The 19,117-nt window shown below is 44.0% G+C and overlaps 1 long non-coding RNA gene across 1 annotated transcript in view; it reads right to left on the reverse strand.

Annotated features, from left to right (window-relative positions):
- Positions 1-1,126: 1,126 nt before the first annotated feature.
- Positions 1,127-19,117, reverse strand: part of LOC147731354 (uncharacterized) — a 29,982-nt gene continuing 11,991 nt past the window's right edge. The window contains exon 4 of the long non-coding RNA XR_015308432.1: positions 1,127-1,210. This is a non-coding gene — a long non-coding RNA (uncharacterized LOC147731354). The remainder of the gene's footprint in view (positions 1,211-19,117) is intronic.

The raw sequence follows: 19,117 nt of genomic DNA on the forward strand, positions 1-19,117 counted from the left end.
TCCTCAAGTTGTTGTGGGTTTCAGATAGCAAGATTTCAGCTACAGCATCTAAACACCTTGTTTGCCTAGTAATGACACCATGGACCTCAAGGAAACTTATACTCAACATCAAAGAATGCCACACTATTCCCAAAAGCATTAGGGATCAGGAATTGAATCACGGGTAATTTAGTTCGTGCTTGGTGCTATCTCTAATTGTGTCCGCCAAAGAAAAAGTCTTCTGCAAAACAATGGCGATGTTCCTTCTTCAGCGCCAGCCTTTCCTTCCTTTAACTGTAGCTAACATGAGTGCACTCAAAGTATGGTAGGATGGTGCTTCCCTGCCCGCAGAGTTTGGAGAGGTAAACCAGGGTTCATGACCGCTATTTCAAAGATTAAATTACAATTTTAGCATCTTGGAAACAGAGGGCCATATTATCAAGAAAGAGGGATACATTATCGCCACTTGTATCGGCAGAAAACTGCAGCTAAAGCGGCAATAATGGGCTTGATAATATGCCCTTGTGAATTCCCATTGAAGCCCAGGTTCTGGTGTTAATGTATTGCCCTTTCTTGATAATATGGCCCAATGTTTGCAAGGGAATGAGGAGGCTATAATGTACATTAGTGGAGTAACAAGAGACAGTGCACACACCAAAGGTGTGCAATAAGAACTTACTAATGACATTTTTTGTATAATATTGTCACCAAATGTATGTCTTATTAAGGGCCTGCATAGATACGTATGTATTAATTTATATATATGTATATTAAATTATATCCCCGATAAACAGGAGGCATCCAGATTTCTAGAAAGGTGGAACAACTCTGTCACAAAGCAAAAATATATTCACGATTATGACACACATGATGGTATTCACCCAAGATTTGAGTGATGCAAATAACCCCGCCAGACGCCAATTAGTTAAACTCTGACTATATTCTTTATGGGTAAAATTTGCTTAATGGAGAGCGCACCAAATACTACAATCATCACATTGCCTGATTAGTTGAACATGTCCTGATTGTAGACCCTTTTAGCTCTTGTTACAATGTCTCCAGTTCTGAGTTTATAGATGATGAAACTGCTTCTTTGTTTTGGAAATACACAAAAGATCATGTTAGATATAGCTGTTCCACTTACCTCCAGTCTTTTAGTAGGAACCCGATGGAGTACGCTCAGAACATATACTTGGTATCCAAATATCTATTGTATCAACCTGAGATCGCTCTGCAAGACACCCAGGACATTAGAAAATGTTTTAATATAATGCTTGGATGTTGCATTTAAAAAAAATTGAACCACACATATTTAAATCCCCACAAGAAAACCAACCTGCATTCGACGTTTCTTTAAAGCATTTAAAAATATTACCAACAAGATGTGAAGGAAAAAAACAGGGCGACTCTATAGGCCCCTGACTCTGAAAATCTACCAGCATTTGAAGAAAGAGCCCCCACTAACCTCAGACCCTTTTGTTGATGAAATTCTAAAACATAAGTCAGCGGCACAAAGGTCCTGCACAGATGGTGCAAACCTAAATGGATGCTGAAAAAGACATAGGCCCATATTTATAACGCAATGGAGCAAGACAACTTACTGTGCAGCATAAAAGAGAGAGAGCAGGATTGCGCCATATTTACCATTTATTGGCGCATTCCTATCCTCTCCTTGCGCTGATGCACTCAGTCCACCATAGCACCAATGCAGACACCCTTGCGTCATAGTGCAAGGGTTCCTGCGTTGCAAGCAGGGTTGTTTTTGTGCAGTAATGGATACCATCCTTCCCAAATACAATCCTTAGAGGCAATTTCTTCTTTCTAAGTGTGCTGCAGAATGGAGCACACTTAGAAAGAGGAAACAAGAAGAAGAAATAAAGATATTTCTCCTTGTTGCTCCTCTGGTGGGAAAGTGTACTATTCTGATGCATTCCCAGGTCTACCAGTGTAAATCTGGGATACGTCAGAATGCATGGGTGGATGCGTGGAAATACCCATGCTCCACCTATGTAATGCCTCCAGCACACCCTGTTGCGCAAGGCAGCAGCTTGTTATTGGGATAACATTGGGATAGTACAACATTGGGATTACCTTATGGTATTGTAATTGCATTTATATAGAGCTTAGTACCCCAGACAAGGTAAAAAGGATAATGGGGGGATAGAAGAGGAAAGAGTCTAGAAAGTGTTTATTGGGAGATCACAGTAGTAAGTTGAGGTTTGGGATGAGTCAAAGGAGGGATAGGTGAGTGAAGGATTTAGAAGGATTGTTTGGGAGATCATAGTATTTAAATGAGGTTTGGGGTGATCCAAGGAGGGATAGAGGAGGGAAGAGTCTATAAAGAGTTATTTTGGATATCGTAGTAGTAAAATGAGGTTTGGGATGAGTCAGAGTGTGGAGGTAGAGGATACATTAAGAGAGAGGTATAGGGTGAAATATAGGGGAATGCATTGGAGAGAGCCAACTTTTTTTTACAGTTGGAGTAAAGGAATGAATATGTAGATTCATAAATACATAATATTATCTATATTTAATCAATAACTGCACATATCTTGATACAGAAATATAATCAAATGTTTATATACACAGAGATATGCTGTACATTTGTGTTTCAGTATGGTGGTTTTGGAGGAAAAAGTCAACTCTTGATAAGTCTTCTTAAGATCACATTTTATAGGTGTAATTCCCAAATGGGAAGGTATACCCTATTCAAGTTTGGTATCTCATGAATCCTAATTTAAAATCCTAACTTATGGTGGAATCAGATTTTAAATTACAATTTTGAAAATGCGTCTTTTAGAAAGTTTACATTTTCTTGCTTTAGCCATTTGATGCCAGCAGCCTGTCTCTGGTCACATGATTTGATGTAGTTGACAGTTAGGCTTTGTGTATTCCTCTAGACAGCCAAACACAATAGGAGCCTATGCGTGACTGATTGGGCCATCACTGACAAGAGGGGAAGGAAGAGCTGGGCCCAGCCTCACTTACACCTGATTAGGCTAGGTCTTGTCCCAACACAAAGAGATGCATACCCCCTGTAGTTAGTCTGGAACCAGAGAAGGGCATCTGTGCACCTCAAAGACATGCCTCTAGAAGCCTCTCCCCACTTCTAAAGCAGAACTGTGTATAAAAGAAGGTCCTCAAACATCACCACTACAGTACACTTCTGGACCCGCGGACACTCTGCCAGGAAGGACTGCTGTACTGCTGGATGACTGCCACTCTGCTGGGTGCCTGCTTTGTGTGCTGATCTTCTGCCTGCTGTCCTCTTGCCTGTGTGAGAAAGACTGGACTTGCATCTCATGAACTCAGTGACTCCAAGGGCTAGGTGACTGGCCTTCTGATCTGAAGCCTCAGGGACATAACAGGCTTCCAACCTCCTGCACCTGGATTCTGCCATCTGTGAATCTCCCCTGCCAAGTGGTGCCACCTCAGTCCGGAAACCTTGGCAGTGGGCCTAAGGTGCTTTCCAGCAGAACCAATGCCTCTTCTCTGCTGAGCGACATATCCCCGAGCAGAACTGATGCATCTCCTTAGCTGAGCACCTAATCTCGGAGCAGAACTAATGCATCGCCACTGTTGCGTGGATTGGACCTATAACAAAAGTCTGCCATTGCCGCTACAACCCAAATCTTAGGACTGATGCATCGCCTTTGGAATCGCCACTATGCGACACTTTCCCTGGCGTAGATCTTTACATCTCTTGTCAGTGGCAGCCTCGATGACGACACTCCATATTGCAGCTTCACCGCTCATCGGAACTGACGCATCGCCTTGGCTGTGCCTCACATCCTCGAAACCAGACTTCATATCGCAAACCTCAATGTTACGGCAACAGGACCTCTTGCCGCATCTCAGAACCAATGTATTGCAATAGCTGCGCGATACATCTTCGACACGGATTCACAAAATGCTCCAGGATTTAAGGTACTCTGTTCAGCGGACCTAACTGGGTTCCTGCAGCTGGACTGCGCATCATCACGGTCATCCTAAACGTGTGACTTTGTCCCGGTCTGGCATGACCAGATACCCCCAATAGGGCTTTGTGCTTTTTTATGCTATTTTCCACTATAAACTTTAACATTCAGTATCTCTGGTTCTAATAGTTGGATTTTTGTTGTTTTGGTCTTGTTTTATTTAATAAATTCCGATTTATTTTTCATACCTGTGAGGGATATTTCTATGTGGTGTTTTTTCAGTTTTATTGATTGAAGTGTTGCATAAATACTTTACACATTGCAGCTAAGTTATGCCTGACTGCTCTGTCTGTGCATGCTACCAGGAGGTGAGCACAGATTAATGTGAGGCTTGCTTGTGCCTTACTGTGACTAGGATTGTGGTTGCTGGTTGACCAGGGCTCATAGCCCAGTCAACCAACAACCAAATTTCTAACACCATCTGAGGACTGAGATTGGTTTGAATAGCACTGGACAGGCATGGATGGCACGAAATGCTGCAGACTGCCACTTCTTAAGTGCAGGAGGAGCAGGAGACGCAACAAAACTAGGGTGTGACAACTACCCAAGCAGGAGGTTGAACAGGAGCAAAAATGACGCATGGGGCTTGTAAATCTGCCCCTGTATATTTAAAATATGACTCAGTGTATAAATAGATATTAATTTCTCACCTGAATGTAATAGGTATGAGTATGATGCAGAAGAGGCATAATGTTCTGGCATTCTTAAGAGGAGGAGGGTAGATATTGTGTTCCTCCAGGAAACACACTTGGTGACACAGGAAGTGCTAAACAAAAGAGAAAATTGATGGGGGTGGTGTATGCTGCATGCTTTTCTTCATATGCAAGGGACTCCCTGGTGTTGTTACAGTCCAGAGTCCCATTCAAAATGAGCGCAACACACATAGATAGAGGGTCAATATGTAATCTTGGATGGGACCCAAGTAATTCTGGACATCTTGTAAGACCCCAACATGGGTCAGAAAGGAAGGGGCCCCGAGACCAGAAAGAAATTTACAAATTCATAGCATTTGTATTCATAAATTCAAAAACAACGTTTTTTGAATTTATGAATACAAATGCTATGAATTTGTAAATTTCTTTCTGGTCTCGGGACCCCTTCCTTTCTTTCCATTTGCTACCCAGGTCCCTATTTGACTGCATTGGGTATAACCCTGTTTGTTATAACCAACATGGGTCAGGCGAAATTCCTGACACCCCTGGCTCCTATGCTGACTGGAGGAACAGCTTTGCTCTGGATCTTGGGTCGAGACTACAACTGTTTAGTGGGTGTAATCCTAGGCAGGTCTACGCCACCATTGGCATACTCCCCTATAGTAAAGCTGGTCACAGAGTTCACAACCTGGGTTGACAATTGGGGAATGGTGGATGTATAGCGCAACAGGTATAGTGACAGCAAAGTATACTCTATCTGTTCCCTGGTGTAAGACTTGCATGCCCGAATGAATGAAATGATGTTCTCCCATACACTCCTTGGTGCTGCCATGAATGCGGAATACTTGTACCACACCATTTCTGATCCTAATTCTTTACTGGTGACACTGCAGGTAGGTAAATGGTTAGCACATATACCTACATGGAAGTTGCCTGTACAGTGTTTGCAGGACCCTTTTTTTTTAAATTGTGGGAGACACTGTACATGAATATTTCCGGGTAAATAGGCATACCACAGACAATATAGGCAATTAATGGGATGCCTTTAAGTGGTAATTAGGGGTCATTGCATTAGTCAATCTATTGGGGGTCAAAAAGACTTTGGAAAACCATCTCACGGCGCTGGATGGGACCATTCATGTCTTTGAGAATAGATATTTGCATGCCCACAAAACATTGTGGAAGAGAGGGAGAAATAGGGGGATGCGGCAGAATGACTTCGCTCTTTCACTCACCTTGAATACAGAACATTGAACCACATAGAAATTAAACCTCGAGAACTGTTGGCTACCTGCTGAGTTCTACCAGAAATATGCATTACTGCTAGTGCTACATCTGGTGGAAAATATCAGGAGGTCCTCAAATGGGGCTTGCAGTCCGGTAACGTAGCAGAAGTAGCCTGCCACAGAGGGGACCCCGCAGGTTTAGATATTGACTTGGGTAGGCCTTATAATTGATCTCAGGTAGGTCTATAATAACATAATATTAGTGAGCACTCATGGGGAAAGTCAGTATGCTTTACTGTTTTGTCTGCAGTGACACTTCATAATGCATCTAGAGGAAATCTGCCTTAGAGTGCAGTTTTGCTTCCAATAGGCCTACAACGTGCCATGAGGTATGAAACTGAGGTGGAAAGTGTGCCCCCAGTTAATATTTTCAGTCCCCAATACCATTATTGTACACTCCTGGACCTGGTGTTACCACAGAAGAAGGACTGCCATGCTGAAAGAGGACTACTCTGCGGCCGGAGGTCTGTCCCGTGTCTGAGAATGAAGACTGCACCCGCACCCTTCATCCCAGGCTGAAGTGACTCCAAGATTGACCTCCTGTTCTTACCTACAGGGACACAACAAGCTTCAAAGGCCTCTCTACAACTGCCCAGTTGACCTGCGGCAACTGACTTTCCTGGACCTTCAAATAGACCTGCCTGAGCCCTGCTGGCCTCTGCTGCTGGAGTGAGTTTTTGATCTCTAAGAAGTGCTTCCCAGGTACTAAACCCTTGGCGTGGCATCAGTTGATTTCCATTTTACAAAAAAGAGAGAGGGGACCAAGGAGCTAATAAAGGTCCAGGGTCCATGCTCCTGAGACAAGTCTGATAACAAAAAGAGGACAAAGTTTCTATACAAGGGTGCAAAAGTCACCGATGTATCAGGGTGCAAACAGTCACCCATGCATTAAAAACAGGGAAGAATATGGGAAAGGAAATCCTAGGTATGAAGTACCCTAATATGAGAAGGAAAGACATTCTACATCCTCACACACCCCGGAGGATGTCATGCTTCATCATCGGGCGTTTTGTTCCTCGTAGGGCCGGCGCTGCAATTCCCTACGGGTCCCCCGAAGGGTCACTTTATCGGAGATCTTTTTGAGGAAATGCCAGATGTTGCATGCGGGTGTGTGGGGAAAGGGGAAAGGAGGGTAATTCAAATACGTGCAAATGTGATGATGTGGTAAAATTAAAAACTGGATTGGCCCATTTAACATCTCTGCCACCCGAAATCTAACCCAGATATACATTCATGAAAATCTTATAAATCTGCCCAGAGATTGATTGAATGATCTGGAACAACCACAAAGGAATGAATGATTGAATGTCTATAGTGTGTAGTCATGAGTCTTTTGTCTTCACCTAGGCCACTATCCGTGACTGGTCTTAACTCCCCGATTGTGGGGAGATATATCCTTGGAGCCACTAGTTAATATCAGAGCCATGACATTTGATTTTAATACATTTATCTTTAGTACCAATCATTTTTATGTTCAATGAGTACCCATATAAGTGTGTATGAGATTATCTAGTCTTCTAATATTAGGAAATGTGCTTAATTTTCAGCCTGTTTGTTCCCCTCCTTGGCTGCATCTGCTCGCCCTGACGAAGGTGCCTTACACCGAAATGCGCGTCGGCGCTACCTTTAAGAACGGCAGTATTGGAGTCCATGCGGACAACAGTCTACCATCTAATCTGTGCCTCCTTATCTCTGCACCCCGTCCATGCAACCATAACTTCATTTCTTAGTTGCAGGCCATGCCAGATTGATCCAAATGAATTGTTTGAATGTGTATGAGTTTGATTGTTCCCCTGAATGTATGAGTGTCTATTGAGTCCCTTGATTTGCCCTGGAGTGAGTGGAACACTGAACATTATGAATTTATTGTTTTCCCTTGTTTGTGACACGAAAAACTGCACTGATCTTATCCATTAAACCCTGTATATATTGAATGTTTTTTTTTAGAAATGTCTGACTTTATTAAAATAAATAAATATATATTTTCTATAAAAATTATGGACTGATTCACACATGTTTAATGTTTCTGGCTCTGATGTATTGTTAATACTGCTCCCCTTATAGCAATTGTGGATCCTCTAGAGGACCGTTAATCATCCATTCTGGCAGGGTGTTTGCTTTTTCTATTTACATTGTTCTAATCCCCTCCCTTCCTGCCTATATCATTTATCGTACCGGGGATCCCCCTTCTATTGTGCATTTGTGCTTTGAGGCCATACTTAACTTAAATCCTTAAAATTGCATAGCTCCGGTTCTACTAATTGGATTGTTGTCATTTTGATGACAAATAATGTATTAAAATTGATTATGAATTGGCATGGGATTTTTCTTGTGTTATGTTTTCACTTTATTACTGTTTGTGTGCTCCATAAATACTTTACACATTGCCTCCAAGTTAAGCCTGACTGCTTTTGTGCCAAGCTACCGGAGGTTTAAGCACAGGTTAACTTTTCGTTTTTCACCCTGACAAAGATTGTGGCTGTTGCTTTAGTATAGTTTCACAACCCTCAACCAGTAGCCCAATTTCTCACACAGGACAGCATAAATTTTTGGCATTAAACTGCTAATAATGGCCCAAATTGCATTGTCCAAAATGGTGATTCTTCCACGAATACTGTACCATTTTGCGACTATTCAGATATGGCTTTCTTGATTATGGTTCAGAGCACTAGATCGGTTCTGAGGAAGCTAACTTGGGATGGAGGCAGACAGAGGGTCTCTGACCACTTTGAGGAGGCCGATGATGGAAGAGGGGCTTGGTGCTCCAGATTTCGAACTGTACAATCTTGCAGTGGTGGCCTAGATGGCTTGGCAGTCATGGATTAGTGGAGTTGGGCTCTGTGGGAGAAGATAGGCAGTGTTGGTCGTTTTAGTACTGAGTCTTAAAACCCTAGACCTCTCAAAATAACATTGAGATGTTGGAAAAGAGTTCTCCGGAGAATCCTAGGTCAACCATTGTATGCACCAGCCCCCCATACTAGTGGGCATTCCTAGCTCCAGGGGCGGGTTCCTCCGAACTAAGCAAATGCATGCATTGACAGGAGAAGGACTTCACACTGTAGGTGACTGCTACGAAGACGGAAAGCTACATGATTACGACAACATGGTTGATGATGAGGCCCCACAGAAATCTCAGTTCTTGATTATGCTGCTTTGCAGAGATCGCGGAGGGCCCTATCGGGGTACCATCACACTGAGCCTCCAATGCATGACACGTATATCTCGTCCCCCGCTTGATGGAACACCCTGAAACTTTCCATGAACATACTAGCTAAAAGGTAGCATCTTTTTTGATGGTTCTGCAGAGATTCATCAAACATTTCCAAATTTTATGGCAACATGAAAAATGCATTTCCTTTGGAACAACTGACCTAGCTATAACTTCATAGTGGCAACTGCTACTAGGTAATATTTATATATAGATTCCAAAGAGATTAGCTGCACACCAAAGGTCTGAGTAGCAATTTTCTTTTTTTATTCTTGAAATTAACTGTTCTCCTTAAGCCAGCTCACATTTCAACCTTTCGGTCTTGTTCAAGGCTGGTAAGTCCTTTTTTAGCATCCATTGTTATACTCTACTATCCTGCCCATAACAAGACATACTGTGGTTTTGTAGTTTCAAAGTAATATGTGCACAAAAACATTGTCAAAACCTCTCTCATAAAGGCAAATTAAATAATAATCCAAAGTGCGTGAAAAAAGATTGTGGAAGATTCTTACTTAGAGATGATAAAGAATCAGTTTATGTATTATTAATCCATGATGAAATAATATGGCCAAACTCTCGCAGGCAGCCGATCCCACACTGCCTTTGGCAATGCGCAGCGTGGTATTGGCCTCATGATGTTGGCAATCTTTCCTGACCCCTCCAACCAACCCCCAAAGGCAGCCAACCCCCCCCCTCCACACCCAATGTGTATATATATAGCACCCTATATATAAAGCAGATCTATAATTTTTCTCCAAAAACTACCAATAATTTTAATTAAATCTATATTTTAATAATAGCTTTAAAAATATTTAATACATTTTTATTGTACTACATATCTGTGCCTTTCTTTTTACATAGTTTTATTAATATATTTTGGGGGTGAAACATATGAAAATACATAGTCCGAGATATATTATTTGTTATTTAAGGGGAAAAAATCAAATGAATATTTCTCTGTTCTACTTTTTCACATTTTACATTCCCAAAAATGCTGTTGTAAATATACCCACATAAAGGAGTTGTATTTTATTTGATATATCTTTAACACAATAAATTCAATATGCCTCTAGGTAGCACTGCAATCTGAGCTGTAAAGCAAAAGCTCCAGCATTGAAAATGTTTCACAAACAAGAAAAAGTAAGTTCTCCTGGGGTCATGGTTTCAATGACCCAGGAGACTTATATTATTTTATTTTTTTGTTGCTGGACGGATGTAGATCTTCCTACAGCCCACCCACAACATTAAAAAAGAAATTTGGTGATGTACCTGCCCCTTCTAGGAACACCACCGAAAACAAAATATATGTACTCACTTTTGGCTTTTACATTTCTTTTTGGGGTGTTCCGGTCCCACATGGAACAGCCACAATTTGCTTTTATTAGGGGCCACGCGGGGAGCCCCAGGGACCTTGCTTCCTCTGCCGGCTCCCTGAAAGCAGCCCCATTTCATGGGGCGTTGCTGGAGATAGCATTTATTTTAAATTAAGGGGTGCCCCTCTGGCACCACACACCATTATTATTTTTTTGGGGCTGCAGGGGGAGCTTCACGGCTCGCTGGCGTTTTCCTTTTTTTCCCCTTATAATAAAGTGACATGTCCCACAGCCCACCCAGTTCATGCCACAGCAAGTCATTTTTTTGGGGTGGGTTGCCGTGTATCCTGCCCCCTTATGTCTTTTTTTGCGTTTTTCCTAGGTTTTGGGGCTGAGTCCCGAGTCCTAAAATGACTGCCACCAATTCCTGGTTGAGGGGGTGGCAGCCAATGAGATCTCAGGATGAGATCTGTCGGCTCCGCATAGCCAACTCATATCCACCACGTCGTGATATGTACATTTTATTTTAACCTTAATTTTTTCAAAACTACTGAATGGATTTACACCATAATACAAAATGGACTCTTTCTGGACCAAGATCTAGCTTTCTGCCAAATTTGATGTAAATCCATTCAGCAGTTTGGGCTGTAGGTATGGTAAAGTTCCTATGGAAAAATGAATGAGGAAAATACCTTTTGCACCCCCTCTCCCCCACCCCTTTTCTTTCACTCCGAAACTTTCCATGAGCAAACTATTAAAAGAGTAGCACTTTTTGGATAGTTTAATGGAGTTCCGTCAAACTGCGCCATTATTAGCAACACAAAAAAGGCATTTTCTATGAAAACACGACCTTAACTATTACTATCTAGTGGTGACTGCCACTGTGTAATTTATACATGTATATTTAGAAATAGTGATGTTGATGCAAGATAACTACCATTTACAAAATAAATGCAAGTCCTCACCACCAGATGGCGAAATATGATCGGTTTAGAAATCCCTAAGTGATGCTTAATCTACCAAACTCAATACTAGAAATTGCAATCATAGAGTTTGGAACTGATTATAAAAGCACAAGTCTTCACATTGCAATTCTTGTATTGTAGCTAACGTGGAGGTGTGCGAAAAAGCAGCGTTAGTGTGTTACAGTTTCAGGCCCGTACACAGCATATCTTTAGGTGTGCATTACCTAAAGCGATGACGGCAACACAAAAGAGTGAGAGGAGGGCTTTCATGGCTATAATTTTAGGACAAGCATTTGCAATGCAATAGGTCCCGCATTAATTAAGTTTGAGCTATTGGCATGGCTAAATATTGCAACACAAATTGTAACAAAAGTCTATAAATTGTAGGCCAAAAAAATGTGTATTTATTTTTGTCGCAATGGTGGCATGCTGCGCTTTAGATGAATATGTTTAAAAGTAAAGTGTGTCGTACTGCGATTGCTACAATAGTTAATTGTGGATGCGTTAACAATTGATGTGTGCACTGATGGCTGGTGATGTGTGTGCCTGTAGAAATTGTGCACTGATGGCTGGTGGTGTGTGTGCCTGGTGGAAGTGCGCACTGCCAGCTGGTGGTGTGTGTGCCTGGTGGAAGCGTACACTGACGGCTGGTGGTGTATGCGCCTGGTGAAAGCGTGCACTGACAGCTGGTGTTGTGTGCCTGGTGAAAGCATGTACTGACGGCTGGTGGTGTGTGTGTGCCTGGTGAAAGTGTGCACTGACAGCTGGTGGTGTGTGTGTGCCTGGTGAAAGAGTGCACTGACGTCTGGTGGTGTGTGCCTGGTGGAAGCGTGCACTGACGGCTGGTGGTGTTTGTGCCCGGTGAAAGTGTGCACTGACGGCTGGTAGGGTTTGTGCCCGGTGAAAGCATGCACTAACGATTGATGTGTCTGTGCCTGGTGAAAGTGTGCACTGACGGTGTGGTTGTGTGTGTGGTTATGATTGTGTGTGTGGTTGTGGTTTGTGTGTGGTTGTTTGTGTGTGTGGTTGTGTGTGTGTGAGTGTGGTTGTGTGTGTGTGTGGTTGTGCGTGTGTGTGTGTGGTTGTGTGTGTCTGTGGTTGTGTGTGTGGGGTTTGTATGGTTTTGTGTGTGATTCTGTGTGTGATTCTGTGTGTGGTTGTGTGTGTGTTTGTGTGAGTGGTTGTGTGTGTGTGGTTGTGTGTGTGGTTGTGTGTGTGGTTGTGTGTGTGCTTGTGGTTGTGTGTGTATGGTTGTGTGTGTGGTTGTGTGTGTGGTTGTGGTTGTTTGTGTGGTTGTGTGTGGTTGTGGTTGTGTGTGGTTGTGGTTGTTTGTGTGGTTGTGTGTGGTTGTGGTTGTGGTTGTGTGTGGTTGTCTGTGGTTGTGTGTGTGGCTGTGTGTGGTTGTATGTGTGGTGTGTGGTTGTGTGTGTGTGGTTGTGTGTGTGGTTTGGTGTGGTTGTGTGTGTGAGAGTGATTGTGTGTGTGTGTGTGATTGTGGTTGTGTGTGTGGTTGTGATTGTGTGTGTGGTTGTGTGTGTTTATGTGGTTGTGTGGTTGTGTGTGATTGTGTGGTTGTGTGTGGTTGGTTATGGGTGTGTGTTGGTGGTGTGTGTGGTTGTGTGTGCATGTGTATGTGTTTGTGTGTGTGGTTGTATGTTTGTGTGTATGTGGTTGTGTGTGTGTGTGGTTGTGTGTGTGTGTGGTTGTGAGTGTGTGTGGTTGTGAGTGTGTGGTTGTGTGTGTGGTTGGGTGGGTGTGTGTGTGGGTGGTTGTGGGTGGTTGTGTGTGTGTGGTTGTGCGTGTGGTTGTTGTGTGTGGTTGTGTGTGTGTGGTTGTGTGTGTGGCTGTGTGTGTGTGGTTGTCTGTGTGGCTGTGTGGTTGTGTGTGCAGTTGTGGTTGTGTGTGGTTGTGGCTGTGTGTGGTTGTGTGTGTGGTTGTGTATGTGTGGTTGTGTGTGTGATTTTGTGTGTGGTTGTGTGTGATTGTGTGTGTGGTTGTGTGTGTCGTTTCTATTCGATCCATGAATGGGGAAACCGCAACAACGTGGGGACAGGGTCGAGTGACCCCACAGGCAACCACTACCTTACCCTGCAGCATACAGCACAGATCAACTTCTGGCTCTGCTGAATGCTTGTACCTGGAACAATTGTAAAGTGGAGAGCCTGATAAATTATTGCAGTGTTTATTTTATTTATAAAGTTTTATATAGCGCGAACTAGACCCAATAGGGTATCAGAGCGCTTTACCTTTTGGATTGTTGCGTTAAGAGTTACATCAGATAGAAGAGCATAGTGAGATACAGTACACATAAACATTGATTCACGACTTCGTAGGAGGGAGGGGAGGAAGGAGTAATAGCGGGGAGATTACGAGGAACTATGCCCAATGTCCGGCTGGGTAGGTGATGGTCAAGGGTGAAACCAGCCAATCTCCTCATTAGCTGTCTGGCAGCTCCACCGGGCATCAGCCATGTTGCTCAGATCTCAGCATTAAGTTATACCAGATTTTAGATTATTTGATTTGAGAAGGTTATATAGCGCTGGCTAGATCTGGAGTTATCAGAGCGCAAAACCAGAGGATTGTTGCATTACAAGGTATATCTAAAAAGGTTTACATAACGCTAGCTAGACCCGGAGGTATCCAAGCACTGTACAAGAGGAACGTTGCGTTACAAATTACATCAGTTACAATAGTGTAGTAAGGTACAGTCAACAAACAACGAGGATGAGAGAATATGTAGGAAAGGAGGGGAGGAAGGAGCCATAACAGGGAGACGAGGAAGAACTGTGTCCGATGTCCGGCTGGGTAGGTGACGGTCAAGGGGAAAACCAGGGCCAATCTCCTCATTAGCTGTCTAGCAGCTCCACCGGGCATCAGCCATGTTGCTCAGGTCTCAACGTTCGGGAAAACCAGTTTTGAATAGATACATAGGCTACGAGGATAGAGGTAACAGAAGGAGGCGGGGGAGTAAAAACAAGCTAGAGAAGGAATGGGGGCTACCAGATAGGCCGATGGGTGATGTGATCAAGGTCTGGTCGGAGTCGCACTGACGAGTACCTTCCTGTCAAATTCACAAATGTTCTGAACGATCTGGAATATAGTTCTCCTACATTGGTCCTGCTTGACTGAAAACCATCTACAATGGGAAAACCTCCATCTTCGATAACCGCGTGGCCATAATTCCTTCATTGCAGAGATACAGGACTTTAACATGAACTCTTAGTTTACTTACTATTTGGTCCTCTTAGTCTTATGTAATCCACGACTAACCTCTAAACCACTAGTGATGCATCATTAAGCTTCTTACCCTGCCTTAACCTCTTAAACTCTTAAGCACTTAACAACAAACAACAAACATTTTCCTAACCAGCTAACTATCCCTGCCTCCAATGTCATAATCCTATAACATTATCACGCCTTCCTTTCATGATTGTGGTAAGTGACACCCCAACTAGCCACTACTAACTTCTCCATCAACATCTAGTAAGACGCCCAATGCCAATGTGCATTCGCATGATTAATTCTGCCATTGAAACATTAAAGCACTAGTATTGGTCCAAACATAGGCACCTAGCACCTATCCCATAGCACTAACTCTGCATCAAAGCTCTTAGACCACTACACTCTTAACAAATGCTGCTGCCTCAGACTCTCCCTCAAATGTTCGCTCCCCACTGGATAGATCATGTTAACTTCCTAACTAATCATCTCCCCAAGAAATACGATGTGACATCTATAGACAAGGGTCTCACATGAACAATATGTGTCTCTGTTCTACCTTGGAAATCTGTAACAGCCACGTATGTCTTGTTCACCATCAGACTCCATGATTCAATGGCTCTTAAGGCTGCCATAACCACATGTAGAAGTAGTATGTTGCCACATTTCCAAAGTGTAGGTAGCGCTTGCTATGAACAATTGGTGTTCAATAGTGGTGAATTAAAAGGCTTGCTGGATATGAGAGTATGAATATTATAAAATATCTGTTCTAGTTCTGAACTTTAGGTTAATCTCCCCACCATCAGGCGGTCACTCTGTACTTCTTCCAACACTTTGTCCCTGGGTCTGGAGCAGTGCTTAATTTGTTAAAACATAAGTGCTGAGCCCTCTTCAGGAGGCATTGCAACTTAAACTACACTTTGCCCCTGACAATTACAGTACCAACACAACTACTAACCATCAAACGCCTAGCAAGTCTGACAATTCAGACCATCTCAGGCCCCCAAAGCTATTAGAATGGCTTAGGTGGCAGGTATTCATTGTTTTTATTGTATTTGGGATTAATATACAACTGTTGTGCTCATTTCTACATTTGGCAAAGAGCGCCACTACGTGGCAGACTGTTGTATGTGCTGGTGTTGCCAATAAGGTGCCCGTGCCGAGCACCGGAAACCACTGGCTCAAATTAAGCACTGGTCTGGAGTGGCATAGGCTGTATAGACTGTTGATGTCCTCTTCATCTTAAAGATTTCATAAAACCCTGCACAACCCATTACAATTCTCTGCATTGCCTCATTAATCGGTATAGTTGGACTTGGTCCTTTCTGCAGGGTCATCCCAAAATGTTTTGCCTTCACTCTTCCATTTTTTTTAACCCATTTTAGTTGGCTTTTGAACTCTAGCACTGGTTACCAGTGGTAGAGTGTGCAAAGTGCTTGTGCTCTCTCCTTAAACACAGTAGAATTGGCTTATACCCAATAGGCATATTTATTTACCTGTAACACCTAGTAAAGTGGTACTATTGGTACCAAGTATGTGTAAATTAAATTAACTAGTATCAAATGCTACTAGTAGGCCTGCAGCACTAATTGTGCCTGCCACTTAAGTATCCCTTTAAGAATGTCTCAGGTCTGACATTGAGGCGTGTGTGTGGGCAGTTTTAAACTGCCATTTCGACCCGGCAATATAAACCTTTTGCCAGGCCCAAACCTTGCTTTTTATTACCTACAAGTCACCGCTAGGATAGGCCCTAGACAATTCAGAGGGTAAGGTGCAATTAATTTAAAAAGTAGGACATGTACATTAGGGTTTTACATGTCCTTGTAGTGAAAAACTCAAATTTGTTTTTCACTAGGCTGTAACTTTCAATTAGGAGCAGGGTTGTATGTTGAGTGAGGTGTCTAACATCATTGCTTTGGGGCGACATCTCACCCCAACCAATTGCACTGCTATATTGTGCCATCCTAGGCGACATCTTCATAAACGTACTCCTTTTTGTTTTAGTTTCTGTCCTCGTTCTGTTTGTTTGTTATTCCCTTTCTTAACATTACTTAAATTCCACACATGGAGTGAAAATGCTGTTTCCCAAGTTTCTTGTGTTCCCACTGTGTCCATCCGGACCTCTTCGAAAGAACACGACGAAAGCATATTTCATTCAGAGCAGCGTTTATTCTCTAAAAACCCAATGCATTTCGTGCATGCAAGCTCTTCTTCAGGGGTCACTACAATCAATAAAGAACAACCAACAGTTAATACAGTGACAGTCGCTACGCACATATTTTGCTTCATGCTCAAATATTTCAATACTTTGTACTCAAACAGTCTTTTGCTGTTCTTAAAAAATCCGGACAAAACCCCTCCCTTCTCCCAATTCAGCAGTAGTTTACTCCTTGCTCTCAAAACATGCCAGTATCACAATCCTCGCTCCCTCCTGGCCCTATCACTCTCATCCCTTCTTGTCAGTACACACCTCATTCGTTAGGTGCCTAAACATCTTCAATTGAAATCCCTCTCTAATGGTAAGGCAGATTTTTTGTCACAATTCTGAAAATGCCACTTTTAGAAAGTTGGCATTTTCTTGTCCCAACCATTCGTGAGCCAACCTGATTCTGGGTCACAGGGCTAGGCTTTGTGTATTGCTTCCCGACAGAGAGACAAAGGGAATATAGGTGTTGGCAGGTTGGGGCACTCTGAGCTAACAAGAGGGAGGAATTGTCACCTACCACACTTACACATCACAAAGGGGTTGTCACTAGTCTTTTGTGACTCCAGACAAGCGGAGGCCAGGACATGGAAGATGGGAATGTCTGACACCCCAGGGGGTGGAAATCTCTAGAAGCTGTCTCCACTTCAAAGTGGGCACCAGCTGTAAATATTGAACCTCAGACCCAAACTCGTCTGGACCGGTTGAATCTGCCAGGTAAAAGGACTACTGTGCTGTTGAAAGGACTGCCCCTCTGCTGGACTGCTGCTCTGGATGGTTTCTGCCCTGCTGCCCTCTTCATTGGGTGAGAAGGGCTGGATCTCCATTTCTATACCCAGGACCCCAGAGTAATGACAAGGGCTTGCTATTTGTCCTTCTGATCATAAACCTCAGAGACAGAAGAGGCTATCAACAACGTTGAACGCAGCACCCGGATCCTGCCATCTGTGAGTTTGGCTGTCCCAAGTGGTGCTCCCCAGTCCTGGTCCCTTGGAAATCGACCTGAAGGTGCTCTGTCAGCCCATCTGTGGATTCATCAGAACCAACACACTCTCCACGGTGTGGCACATCTCTTGCAGAGTTGGCACATTGCCTCTGCTGCATAACCTTTTCCTCTCCCATGGCCCTGGTATCCCTGGAATGGGGTGGGAAGATGACCCAGAGGAGGGTCATAGTTTTGGAGATCTGGAGTGGGCTTCCTGACTTTTCGGTTGCCTCGGAGTACCACTCCTAAATGGAGGGTAGAGAGGCCCAGAGAGAGGAGCAGGAGGTGGAAACAACCCACAGTGGGAGGACCAGTGGTTCAAGGTGTGTCAGCACTGAGAACAGAGCACCCCAAGACTGACCATGGTAAGGCCACTTCTGAATTGGGGGTGCTCCATGCACTGTCACAGAGACAGAGGGCTGGAGACCTGCACTAGGCAGATCCATGCATGCCACAGACCAAGTGTGTCATCCATGAGAAGGGTGGTGGTTCTTCCCTGGAAGTCCTGTCTCACCAGGCACCTGATTAGCTTCAGGGTAGACCCTGAGATGAGTAGCCAGCCTCAAGCTACCTCCCCTGGACTGGTGGGAAGGAGAGTGAAAGTAGGGTGCCTATTACACGGGCTGGTTCCCCCCACTCCCACCGGAACCAGAAGAACGGTCACTCAGGCCCTCGTCAGCAGCTGACTGGACTACCGCAACGCCCTCTACGCAGGAACCATGGCCAAACGCCAGAAAAGTCTCCAGCGCATACAGAACGCCTCTGCATGCCTCATCCTCGACATACCCCGCCACACCCACATCACCGCCCACCTGAAAGACCTGCAATGGCTACAAGTCAACAAAAGGATCACCTTCAAGATCCTCACTCACGCCCACAAGGCACTCCACAACGCCGGACCTGCATACCTCAACAAACGTCTCACCTTCTACACCCCGAACCAGCAGCTTTGCTCCGCTGACCTCGTCCTCGTCCTACACATCCACAGGACCTCCACCGATGGCAGATCCTTCTCCTACCTCGCCGCCAAGACATGGAAAACCCTGCCCACAGAGCTGCACCTGACCCAGGATCTGCTGACCTTCAGGAGACTCCTCAAACCCTGGCTGTTCAAGCAGTAGCTGCAACCTCCCATCCCCCCAGTGCCTTGAGACCCTCCCGGGTGAGTAGTGCGCTTTACAAATGCTTGATTGATTGATTCTGAAAAACCTCAGAAGTCAGAGGACCCTGGATGGCCTGGGGCCTGGCTCTTGACACTGACAGCTGTTAGTGGCCTCTGTTGTTTACTGTTCTTATGGGCAGAGTTCTCATTGGGTTGGGGACAAAAGT

Source organism: Lissotriton vulgaris, chromosome 2_1 (genome assembly GCF_964263255.1).
Source record: "Lissotriton vulgaris chromosome 2_1, aLisVul1.2, whole genome shotgun sequence".
Taxonomy (NCBI): Eukaryota; Metazoa; Chordata; class Amphibia; order Caudata; family Salamandridae; genus Lissotriton; species Lissotriton vulgaris.